Source organism: Scardinius erythrophthalmus (genome assembly GCF_964197995.2).
Source record: "Scardinius erythrophthalmus genome assembly, chromosome: 7".
NCBI lineage: Eukaryota > Metazoa > Chordata > Actinopteri > Cypriniformes > Leuciscidae > Scardinius > Scardinius erythrophthalmus.
In genome coordinates this window covers 2,156,934-2,169,927 of record NC_138227.1, presented here as the reverse complement: position 1 = coordinate 2,169,927, position 12,994 = coordinate 2,156,934, and positions in this window count along the sequence as shown.

Sequence of the window (12,994 nt, the reverse complement as noted above, 5' to 3'; positions counted from 1 at the left end):
CGTTTCCATGCAAAATAGAATAGGAAAAGCTGTTTACAGATGGTAATCAACCAGAATGCCTATTACCGCCGTGCCAGCTGCCGTGGCAAAAATAAACCAGTCGCATTTCAAAGTCATTCGCGAAATGACCGCCAGGTGGCGCAAAGGGATATTGTGCAAAACAGCAGCAATTGCTGCATTTTTTTCAATTGCCGGTGGGGTTTTCAATTTTCAATTGTCAAGTGGGGTTAATGTCAATTAACAGTAAGGATGAAATACTACAACTATGGTTAACAGAATAGAACATTTTATAAGGCCAGAAAAATAGAATGACAAATTAAAAATAGAGACGATAACAATAACAATATTTCATATTGTAGGCCTAGACGTCGGTGGTCAACAAGCCTATTCCCCGGGGAGCAGTGCGATAAAAAAACAACAACAAAAAAAATTAATAACAAAAATAACAAAAAAAAAAGTAAATTATGTGCAATGAAGCTGATTATTTGCACTATTCTATTGAGGAATGACACGAATGAAGAGCGATTCACGCTCGTGTGAGCGAACACACATTGGAGCGTTTGGGCATTTCGCAACGAGTAAAGTCATGGCTAAGTGGTAGAACTTACGTTTCGATCATTTAGATGACACGGGTTCAAATCCAGAAACAATTTGGACTACTGTCATTTTTATGCATTTTATAGCCTATTATTGATACAGAGAGATTTGTCTAGTTCTAAAACTCTGTTACACAATAGTTTTTTACTTATATTTATAAAATAAAATTACCATGCATTTCCATTTTACACTAAGGAACAAATATTATACAATGACTTTACTTCTGTAGCCTATAATAATTCCAATCATAATTTCAAAAGCAGTTTTGTAAAAAATAAAATAAAATAAATAAAAAAATATATATACACACACACATACACATATATGCTAATTCAATAGACTATATAAAATAAAGATATGCAACAGGCACGTTTAAACGTTCATGGTTCCAGTGGCCGTAATGCATGCACGGCTTTTCCAAATGTCAAAGCGTTTTGATATTGTTTTGCATGAAATATTGAAGTTTATAATTAAGTGTTTTGGCACACCACAACGAGTGGCGCTATGCATTGTTCAAAAGTTGGCTTTCATCCTGGCATGTTGAATTAGTGTTCGACAAACGCGGCGGCGCGTTCATTTGGATTTATTTTTCTCTTAACAGCTAAAATAACTTAATAGGCTACTCTGTAGTTTTTCGGTCATACAGATAAGAGTAGAGTAGCCTACATCATTCAAAACTGTAAACTTTTATTCGTATTAGGCTAACGACAAAAGTTTGTCGGTCATCTCTGTCTCCGGGAACTGCGCGTCACAAAAATGAACCGAAAGCCACTAGCCTCAACTCAGTCACGATACGAAATTAATCGGCTATGTCTAAAGCCTGATTATGTACTCCATATGAAACCGAGAGGTACAGAGGATCTACTCAAACCTGTTTAGCTATCATGTGAGCGCTTCCCGATGAGGAAATGACAAGGAATGGGTGAAAATCTCACTCTACTGTAAGTCTAATTAAATGTAGGCTAAATCGCCCTGAATTAAATTGTAAAAACAGCTCAAATAAATGTATTTGTCAATGTTGCGATATTGTTTCATTTAAGTTCATAATTATTCTATAAATGTTATTTAGTTTAACAGCAGCAAGAAGCTCGATCACGTGTTTTCAGACTCGATCGGAAATCGGACGTTACCTCCCGATCAGGACTCGGATATACACTGCTCACAAAAATTAAAGGAACACTTTTTTATTTGGGCCTAGCATGAAATCAATTAAACCTGTCTGATAATTTTCTCGTTGGCTAAGCAGCTGAGGGCATCGTTAATCACTTTCAGCTGTATTGGTGTTCATGGACTTAACAACAGGTGCACTACAGTGGCAACAATGAGAAAACCCTCAAAACAGGACTGGTTTTACATGTGGAGGTCATTTCAAGTTTTTCCCTCTTGATCTTTTTTGGCTGGTTTTCCACTCGTGCTGGTTTTGGCTTGAGTAATTATCTCTACTGGCAGTATGAGGCTATTCCTTAACCCTACAGAAGTTGCACAGGTTGTCCAACTTCTCCAGGATGGCACATCCACACGTGCTGCAGCAAGAAGGTTTAATGTGTCTCCCAGCACAATCTCCAGAACATGGAGGAGATTTCAGGAGACTGGTGGTTATTCTCGGAGAGCTGGACAGGGCCGTAGAAGGTCCTCAACCCATCAGCAGGACCGATACCTGCTCCTTTGTGCAAGGCGGAACAGGCTGAGCACTGCTCGTGCCCTACAGAATGACCTCCAGAGGGCCACTGGTGTGAATGTCTCTACCCAAACAATCAGGAACAGACTTCATGAAGATGGCCTGAGGGCCCGACGTCCTGTTGTGGGCCCTGTGCTCACTGCCCAGCACCGTGGAGCTCGACTGGCATTTGCTCAAGAACACCAGAATTGGCAAGAACACCAGAATTGTCAAGTCCGCCACTGGCGCCCTGTACTTTTTACAGACGAGAGCAGGTTCACCCTGAGCACCTGTGATAGACGTGAAAGAGTCTGGAGAAGACAAGGAGAATGTTATGCTGCCTGCAACGTCGTTCAACATGACAGGTTTGGTGGTAGGTCAGTGATGGTCTGGGGAGGCATATCCATGGAGGGACGCACAGACCTCTACTGCCTAGGAAATGGTGCTCTGACTGCCATAAGGTATCGAGATGAAATCCTTGAACCCATTGTCAGACTCTACGCTGGTGCAGTAGGTCCTGGTTTCCTCCTAATGCACGACAATGCCCGGCCTCATGTGGCAAGAGTATGCAGGCAGTACCTGGAGGATGAAGGAATTGAAACAATTGAATGGCCTTCACGATCCCCTGACTTAAACCCAATAGAACATCTGTGGGACATTATGTTTCGGTCCATTAGGCGCCGCCAGGTTGCTCCTCAGACTGTACAACAGCTCAGGGATGCCCTCACACAGATCTGGGAGGAAATGCGACAAGACACCATCCGTCGTCTCATTGGGAGCATGCCCCGACGTTGTCAAGCATGCATACAAGCTCGTGGGGGCCACACAAGATACTGAAAAGCATTTTGAGTTGCAGAAATTAAGTTTTTGAAAAAATGGACTAGCCTGCCACATCTTCATTTCACTCTGATTTTAGGGTGTCTACACAATTGAGCCCTCTGTAGGCTGAAAACTTTTATTTCCATTAAAAGACTTGGCATCCTTTTGTTCCTAAGACATTGCCCTGTCGTTATTTGTATAGATATCCAACTTCATATTGAGATCTGATGTATCTAATGTGGTTGTTTAAAGTGCTCCTTTAATTTTTGTGAGCAGTGTATATGTATATATATTCTCATTATTTTTTAACATCTATAGTTATGCGGTGGCACAGAGTTACGCTGGTTTCACACTGCACGCGTTAGCAGAGTGTAAGCAGCGCAGGAGCAGTGCGTATGGTGAGCAGGGGCAGGACACGCGCGTTTTGCTTTCACACTGCGTTTGTCACACGCGGCTGAACCGCGGGTTGTGTAGGGCAGGCTACAGACAGAGTAGGCTACTCTATAATGGATGAGTTGGCATTGCTTTTTTTCGTTTTCAAATACATTTAAGAGAAAATACTTGTCAAGAAGCTTATTTTATTAATAATTTCATAACTTTTTGTTCATCTTTGTTTTTATTGTTATGGCAACAAGTTTGTTTTTGGACATTTGTTTTCTTTTTAAAGCTACACTGTGTGATTTTTACCCCCATCTAGCGGTGAAATTGTATATGACTACCCAGTGAATATTTGTTTCTGTTCCTCTCAATTCCGAGGGCGTTTTAACTCCTACGGTGGCCGTATTATTCCAAGATTAACATGGCTTCCAGTTATCGACTTCGTCCATGACAATAATAAACAATACGTCTAAAATGAATAAAACTACAGGACAGATGTCAGGAGGTAAACGTCACCCTTGGAATCGGCTATCCCAGCATAATCAGATTAGGCTCGTTACAATGTGTACAAAGTAAAAGCAATTAAAAATAACTAAAATTTACCTTGTCCTTTTTTTTATATATAGCTTAAAAAAATTGCGCCTTTAAAACTATTCATCACCTGTGATCCGTCGCAGCCATAGACTGTAAAAAAAATATTTTTTCTGCAGCACAGATTTATGTTACAAGGTAAACAATACTTTTTCACCATTGACGCAACTCTGGCGTTATGCACAACCATGCTATGGTTAGACAAGCAACTATAAAACTTCGAATTTACACAAATGAATTACAACAGGCTGAATTACCTGTCGAGAAGAAAGCAGGCAACCTCGGCGTCCGTTTTAAAATCTTTTCTCCTCATGAGCTCTTTCCATCTGGGAAAAGTTACTCCAATATTGACTATGGTCTTGCTGATTTGTCTGTCGCGTTGACGTTTTAATTCTCTCTTTCAAATGTGAGTACGCACGCACACACACACACACACACACACCACACTATCTTTCAAATCTGCCAGCACTCGATCGCGAGCTCGCGAGTAATCTCCCCCTCGCATTCGTCACGGTGTCACTGAGTGAAAAACGCAAAAGGCGAAGCTTGAATTTACAGGCATGTCCCTCTTTGGTTAATGTAGTTTCAAGATGGAGGGGCAACATGGCGACTGGCATTCGAACCCCTCACCCGTATGTACTTTCAATGGCAGATTATAAACTTAAGAGAATACTTTATTACTTGAAAGAAGTAAATATACATTAATGAGCACATATATTTTTGAAAGAACTAAGTGTTTTTTGCTAAGAATCAACTAAAAAAGTTACACCGTGTAGCTTTAAATTGCTGTTGGTCATTTGATTGACTGTTTAAAACACAATAGATAATGCATTTTTGGATAAAACTGCAGTGTATTTTGGCCATGATCAATGTATTGTCACTTTAATTCAGCAAAAGCGGCGCAGCAAAAATAAACTCGGCGCCGAAACGATCGCGGCACTCCTGCTCTGCTCTGCTACGCACTGCCGCGCAGAGTGTGAATGCTCTAAAGCCTGGTTTAATCTGTTAACATGGGCGGCGAAAAAAATACGCACTGCACGCTCTGCTAACAGTGCAGTGTGAAACCGGCGTAAGAGTTAGGAGTGCAGTTCCTAAAAGCACATTACTGGCTTTGCAAACACTGTAGCACTTTTATTTTTTATTTGTTCACATGCCTGCCGGGTATTTTAAGTTGAGGTGCTATTTGTTTATATATTAGACTTTTTTATATTTACTGTTGCACAAGTCCAAAAGTGAAGAATTTATGTTATTTATTACTTGATTGTTCAAGCTACCTCACAGAAGTGCTCTGTTTGTTAACAGAGTTGTTGAATGTTAAAATAAGGTAAATTAAATAAAAAATAAGGAACATCCTGGATCTGTTTTTTCGCTCTTCTTTATTCTTTTTTTTTTTATGTATTAAGTATCGGATCGGGACTCGGTATCGGCAGATACTCAAAATCAAATGACTCGGAGGCAAAAAAACCTGATCGGGACATCCCTAATATTTAGTAATAAACATTTATGACAGAAATATTACTACATAGCCTAAATGATTTAATTCCTTCATTATCAACACTTGAATAGCCTATTGCTAATGTCTAGAATAGCGATTTGAATTGCTAACTCTTTGTTTTGAGGGGTTTTGAGAGTGTAGTTGCTTATCGTGGGGGTGCAGGACAAGAGGTGTTAATGTTCCGTCTTTCATATGGAGAGTGTCGGATAGCCAGCCTGATGAGCAGGCAAAGGCAAAATTCTTTTAAGGATAAATCTCTAAATCTCCAAAAGTCCATATGTAGGCCCTATATCTTATTAAATTATAAATATTGTAGATTTATTGATTGTATTTAAAGGTTTTCCACACACAATTTCAATTTAGCAGACACAGAGCTCTTTAATTCACGATCAACCTCGTTTTATTGTAAGGTGAATTCAGCAAGGCATGCTGTATCTTTGAAGCAGCAAAGGCTATTTGTTACAGTTTTTTCTTTCGTGATTTGTGTGGATGACACGCAGCGACATATACAGTATTATCAGCTGTATGATGTGTTTTTACCCTGAAATGTTTGATTTCGAGAAAGACCTGGCGTATTGTGATTATGAATTCCTTCAATGTTTCATTTGAATTGTTTTGCTACCAGCTTTCAATCACTCTCAATGAGCCACGGCGCAGCGGCAGATTACGCAATAGAGAATAAACTGACACTTTGCAAAGTCTGTGATTGTAGCGCCTCTTAGCGGTAAGAGGCTGCAAATACACACCAGCAATTTACCGCCGAAGTATTATTCTGGTTGAGTACCATCTGTATGTCATTTTGACACGAATACATATTAATAAATGTCATTTTGATGTTTGAAAGTCTCTACGTTTTGACAAATGCAAATATAAATGTAATTTAAAAAAATATAAATTTTCAAATAATGCACCTGTCAATACAGAACAAAATATTCTGTAGCCTATTTTGCCGTCAACACTGCTGACATTGTCTTTGCTGCTATATATTTATGTTTAACATGAAGTATACAGGGTTTCTGCACACTTTTTAAAGTCAAATTTAAGACTTTAAGACCTTTTTAAGACCCGAAGGAATCAAAATTAATACCATGCATTAGGGGTGTGCAATATTGACAAAATATGTCTCGATATTTTAAAAGTTTTGTTGATAATAATTAGATAATATTTTACTGATTGTGTTTTTGTGCTTGGTGCCATGACTTGTTTAGGCCTGTTGTTGAAAGCTGACTGATGAAGATATTAATATATTTCATATTCTATGCAGTGGTGAGTTCACAGAAGTGACAAAAATTAAAAAAAATTATTAAGGGGTAATATTTGCCATCTTAAATTGATTTCCAGGGGCAGTTTCACCTATATATGGACATTTGTAGATGTATGCATCACCTTTTATGTCAAATTCTAACATTCAAATTAAATTCTATTAGAATAATTACACAATACCACTGTTACCAGTCAAATTAAATCATTAAATCAAAATCCATCTTTGCAGTGCAGAGGTGACACAGAAGCGGCATCAGATATGGAATTAATATATTTACACTGCATTTACAATTGCATAAATAAAGCTACAAGATTGTTAAATATGAACTGATTTCTAATTTTAACGTTCCAATAAAAGGATACTCTAAATGTGAAACTAAAACTGCCAGTAGGTGGCGGCAAGTCACTGTCTTAAGTGAGTTGAGGGAGTCATTCATTCAACCGATTCGTTCAAACAGCTGATTCAGTCGGGAAAGAAGAAAGTGGTTGTTCATTGAATCATTAAATTGATTCGTTCAAAACACGGATTGTATTCAGAAAATCATCGCTGTCTGTTGCACTGAGACATTGCTATGGCTTTCGAAATTCTCGTCAGCGAAATAAAGGGAAAACAAACAATACTGACAATATTGTTTATAAAATTTAACTCACAATGTTAATTTGTTAATTTAAATATAAAATAAATAATCACATTTGCAATTGTGCACGGGAAAACGGAAGTCTTGCTGATGTGATATTGTAGGCCTATGACAACAACATAATATGATATAAATATGAGACAAAATATGGAAAAACACGCCCGCGGAAGCAGAGGCGCGGCTGTCTGCTTTGCGAGTGGGCGCGCGCGCTGCCTGAGGGACAGGTCACACGAGTCGCACTGTCTAGCACAGCGTCACTGCTGAAAGTTGACAGTGCACTAAAAAGACAATGGAATAAATTGCAGTCAGTTTTTCATTTTTTTAATACAAGCACCAAGAATGTAAGTAGGCTTTTTCTTTTTAATAGCACTTCATTTTTTATGAACCTCATTTTATGAACCTAAAATTTCTTTGTTATCACATTTCTCGGAATTGTGTGCCTCATTTTATTTAACGTTAAACAGAAAAGTTCCATGTTTACCACAGCACAGCTCGCTCGGAGCGTTCAATGTCGGTTCTATACTGTAAAACTTCAATTAATGTTAATACATTTGTTTCAATCACTGAATAAGCCTGCTATATTTGGGACAAGATTCGCGACCTTAAATTGCTTGCACAAAACTCTTGATCAGCACGCAACATGTGCTTATTGTTGTTGTTAATTTAAACCGTTATGCACAGAGAGAGCGTGAGCGAGAGAGAGAGAGTGCCTGCGAGTGAGCGAGAGTGAGGTCTGTGGTCTCGGCCATTAGTTTATTTACTTGGTTTTGTGTTGGTAAAACATTGTCAAATATGTTTAAACTTAAATTTACTACCTATACAAGTAGTTATGACTCTTTGTATTAATTTGTCCTGTTATTGACGTAATGCGCGTCATTGACAAAATGCGCAACCAGATGTTCGAATAGTTCGAATATTCGTGTGTTTTTTAGAGGGAATATTCAACGTCATTTTTGAGCAATTTTGACAGCCCTAGCTCGCATTGCCTCGTACATCGTTAAAACAATGATTACAATATCATAATAGACAATACACATCGCACACCACTACGCACAAATAATGAACTTAGAATTGAACTGACATTTACCAACTCGCTTCTTCTCTCCTCCTGTTTCGCGTGTAGGAGACGGACGTAATGCTGCCGCGAATGACGCGAAATGTCACGTGAACAAGCAAATCCATAAAGAAAGAATAATAAATTAAAAAAAGTTCGCTAATTAGATGTTTCTAATTTGGAAAACATTTAGATATGTGTAAGTCAAATTGCCATCGAAAATTTAAGACCTTTCATAAGTAAAAATAAGACTTTAAGACTTTTTAAGGCCTTAAATTTTAAAAATCTAATTTAAGACTAAGACTTTTAAGGATCCGCGGACACCCTGAGTATAGGCCTTCCACAACTCTCTCCCCATATGTCAAATATATCACCAATGAGGCTTATATGTAACCTAGCAGAAGCAGCGCCGCGTCAGACACGTTTATGGTGTGCAAAGACATGGAAAACACCACGCAAACGCCACGCAGCTGACATGCAACAGAAACGCCACACAGCCAGTGTGTTGCCAGCCTAATAATGCCCAGAATGGTACCAAACTTATACAGTAGTACAAATAGGTTCTGTACTCATAAAACGAGGCATTGGAAAGTTTGTAAGTACATCAGGAGTTTATTTAAATAACATTTGCCTGACGGCTCATGCTACTGCTAACCCGGACCTCAACGTCACTTTAGTGATTTGGGAAAAGCACGTTAAAGTCCTGACAGAAAGCGATGCATAAGGATGTAGTGTAACGACAAATTATTATTTTTTCCGAAGTGTTAACAACTTAGTAAGTTAACTAATAATTGTTGCAAACTGGTACTACCAACAAAAAATTAGTGCATTCCTGGAACTGGGCATCGTTACACTACATCCTTATGTAGGGCCCTATAAAATCCGTTTTATTTTTTCCCAAATTCCATTTTTTCCGTTTTAATTTTTGCAAATTCCGTTTTTTCCGTTTTAATTTTTGGGAATTCAGTTTTTTTTTACCCTTTACTGTTATTTTTGTCGTAAAAAGTGTTTTTAATGTTAATGATTAAAATGTACATAAATAAAATAGGAATGACCCTAAATTTATCGAGGTAAACAAAATTCTCATTTTAAGAGGTGTTAAATGTGGTTTGGTTTGTTTACATTAGTGAATGTATTAGGCTAACTAACATGAACCACGAGCAATACATTTGTTACTGTATTTATTAATATTTGTTAATCTTAGTTAACCCTAACCCTGTATTTTTATTATGTTACTTCACACAGTGCATTAAGCTAACTAATGTTAACAAATACAACTTTTCATTTAAATAATGTAGGCTACTAAATGGTGAAATTAACATTAATAAAGATTAATAAATGCTGTAGAAGTGCAGTTTATTAATAGTTAATGAGTTTAATAAATGGAACCTTATTGTAAAGTGTTACCGATTTTGTTATACACCGAACCGATTCAGTGTTGGACAGATCAGTTGTTTTAACTATTCATTAAAGTGAATCGGTTCAAAGGAGTCATTAGTTCGCGAATCGGACGTATCATTAGCAGACTTGTACGCGTTGTGTGATTATCCCGGCAGTTAGGACATCGCACAAGATTTGTCAACACAGAAAACATTTCATCATTGGATAGGTTTTGTTTAGTTTATTAAGTTTTTTTATGTCAGCTGAATGGGCGGAACGCTTTTCAGAGAAGGCAAGGTAAAAAGTTTTTTTTTTTGCACAATTCACACCCAGCGGTAGCCTAATTCAGGAAAAAAATATCCGAATGCTCCACGTGAAACTTCGTTCTTCCGATCTTTTACCATTGTGTCAATTCTCAATTGATTTAGATTAATAAGCGCGAGGGAGTGAGAGAGAGCAAGACAGTTTGAAGACGCGCGCGCGACCGGGCCTCTCTCTCTGCTCGTTCTTTCAGTAATATGCGATTTTCCTCAGACATACGTTTTTCTCCCACACAAAAACAGAATTCTATTCAAATAAGTAAAATTCCGCGAAATTCCGTGTTGACATTAGATTCCGCGTTAATTTGCCAATTCCGCGATTCCGTGATCGCGGAAATTATAGGGCCCTACTTATGCATCGCTTTCTGCTAGAACTTTTACGTGCTTTTCCCAAATCACTAAAGTGACCTCGACGTCCAGGTTAGAGGTAGCATGAGCCGTCAGGCAAGTGTTATTTAAATAAACTCCTGATGTACTTACAAACTTTGCAATTTTAAAGGCTGTCTCAATCGCAGAATCCTTCAAGGGCACTGAAACCTTGGCTCCCTAAAAAGTTCCACAATGCACCGTGAAAATCAGGTGTATGCTCCCTTAACAGAAGTTCTGAAGTAGACATGTGCCGGTATTCGGTAATTGTTATCGATATCGCGGCCACTTCAAAATACCGTGAAAAACTAGATGTACTGCATGGCGGTACAAAATATGACCGCCGCTCAGGCCTGCACTGGCTTTCCACAAAAATAAATGATGTGGAGCAATTTGGCTGTATTGCGTGTTTATGTATATAAGTTGTATATTTTAAAAGACTGTCTGGAGTATTCCTGTGGATCATGGATAATTTAGAGTTTTGTAATTATTTGCCATTACTAAAGTTTTATATCAAAAGTCATTAGTTTAGACACTTAACCCTCTGAGGTCTGAGCTGTTTTCTGGGCCCTGGAGGTGTTCTGACATGCTCTGACATTTGTGGTTATTTCTGTTACTTGTGACATTTTCATGGCTAAAGTCTAATTACACTGTATTCAGCACAAACTCTGCTACAATAATATATCAGCAGCATGTATGTAAAAGTTTGTAGTTTTGAGATAATGACATTTATGCGTGGTTTGTGAAAATACAAAAATAAATTCTCACTGAAATAAGGTCATGAAACCCATACTGATTATTTCTTCACAAGACTTTTGAAAATTGTATCACGTAGCCTAGAATATTTGCTCTAAAACTATGTGAGAATCACCCTGACTGCTCATTCAGAGAAGACAATATATTGATTTAAAAATTTTACGACGTGTTTTGTGTTAGAAAACAATATGCGAAGGGGCGGATCACCTCATTAATATGAAAGCTTTCCACACCTGAGAAAGACAAAGAACCTCCCTAATGGCCCTATTAGGAGCTTATCAGGGCCCATCATTCTGACCAACCTTGCACAAAGAATGAGGAGATTTAAAAAAGAATGGCTTTTAAAATTGTTTGGATTTATTTACAACACAACATAATCCAAAGATACACAACAAAAAAGCACTTATTGAAGAAAGAGATCTTTGTGCCATTCCTAAAAACATTGTACATACCTTTCATTTTCTAAGGTGTTTGATTTTCACTTTACCATGTTCATGTACAGAGACATGTACTGTGAATGTTGAAGTCAGCAGGACTCAGTGGCATCTGGGCCCTGAAAAAAAAAAAGTGAACATACTGATATCAAGAGAAAGGCCTGCACGATTTTGGGAATACATTTTAGATTTTTCTTGTTAAAATTGCTTTTTAATTCACAGAATACACACACACACTCACACAAATGTTTCCAACAATATATAATGAACACCAGGTTTGTTGTGCCTTGTAGGTATAGGCTATGCGCAGTGCTGCATAAAATAATAACAATATAGCAGCCTATATATATTTTCAAAAAGATTTCAGTAACAACTAAGCTAGAGAAAAATATATTGATTATCATGTTACTTCAAATGTTTCCATTCGTTATGATGATATGAAATGAGATAATAGTAAAAACATGAAGCCGTTTGGAGCGTTTTGCTTTTCCAAAATATGATACATTCAAACGCGATCGCGATCAAAAATATGATACATTAAAATGCGATCGCGATCAAAAATATGATACATTAAAACGCGATTGCGATCAAATATAAAACATTATGGTTAGGCCTACCATATACATAGCCTATCTACGTTTGAGCAGATATCCACAAACACAGTAACAGTAAACACGGGTCTAAATATTATAATATTCACCATATATCTAGCAACAGTTCAACTGCAATGTGAAATTTATGCAACAATAGCAAACTAATATGTAAGAATTTCTTACCTTATCTTTCTTGTCTTCAAATATCGTTCTTCTCCTTCTGATGTAAATCCAATGTAAGCTCAGGCACGTCTTTCAAACTCGACGAAAAGTGAAGTGAAGTGTTTTGTTGTTGAGGTAATGAGGGCGATCGCGTTCCATGTGGAGATTTGCATGTGAATATCTTTTGCGCGAGTGGGCGTGGCCGAATTAAAAATAATTAGGAAGCGTTTGAGAAGCTGGAAATCTTGTTGGTTTTATACAAATTACTTAAACAGAAAATATTTGTTTTCGTTTTGAATCCGATCATTTAAAAGTACACACTTAAATGTTTATAAAGGTGTATGGCTCATAAATGTGTAACAAGTATTCGCTGAGTTTTGTTTCAGTTTATAGACGTGCTCAAGAAAAAAAAGTTCACCGCGACGGAGAGGCAGAACGCACACACTGTTTATTTTCTTTATTTTACAAAAGCACAATGTTTTGATTTGATT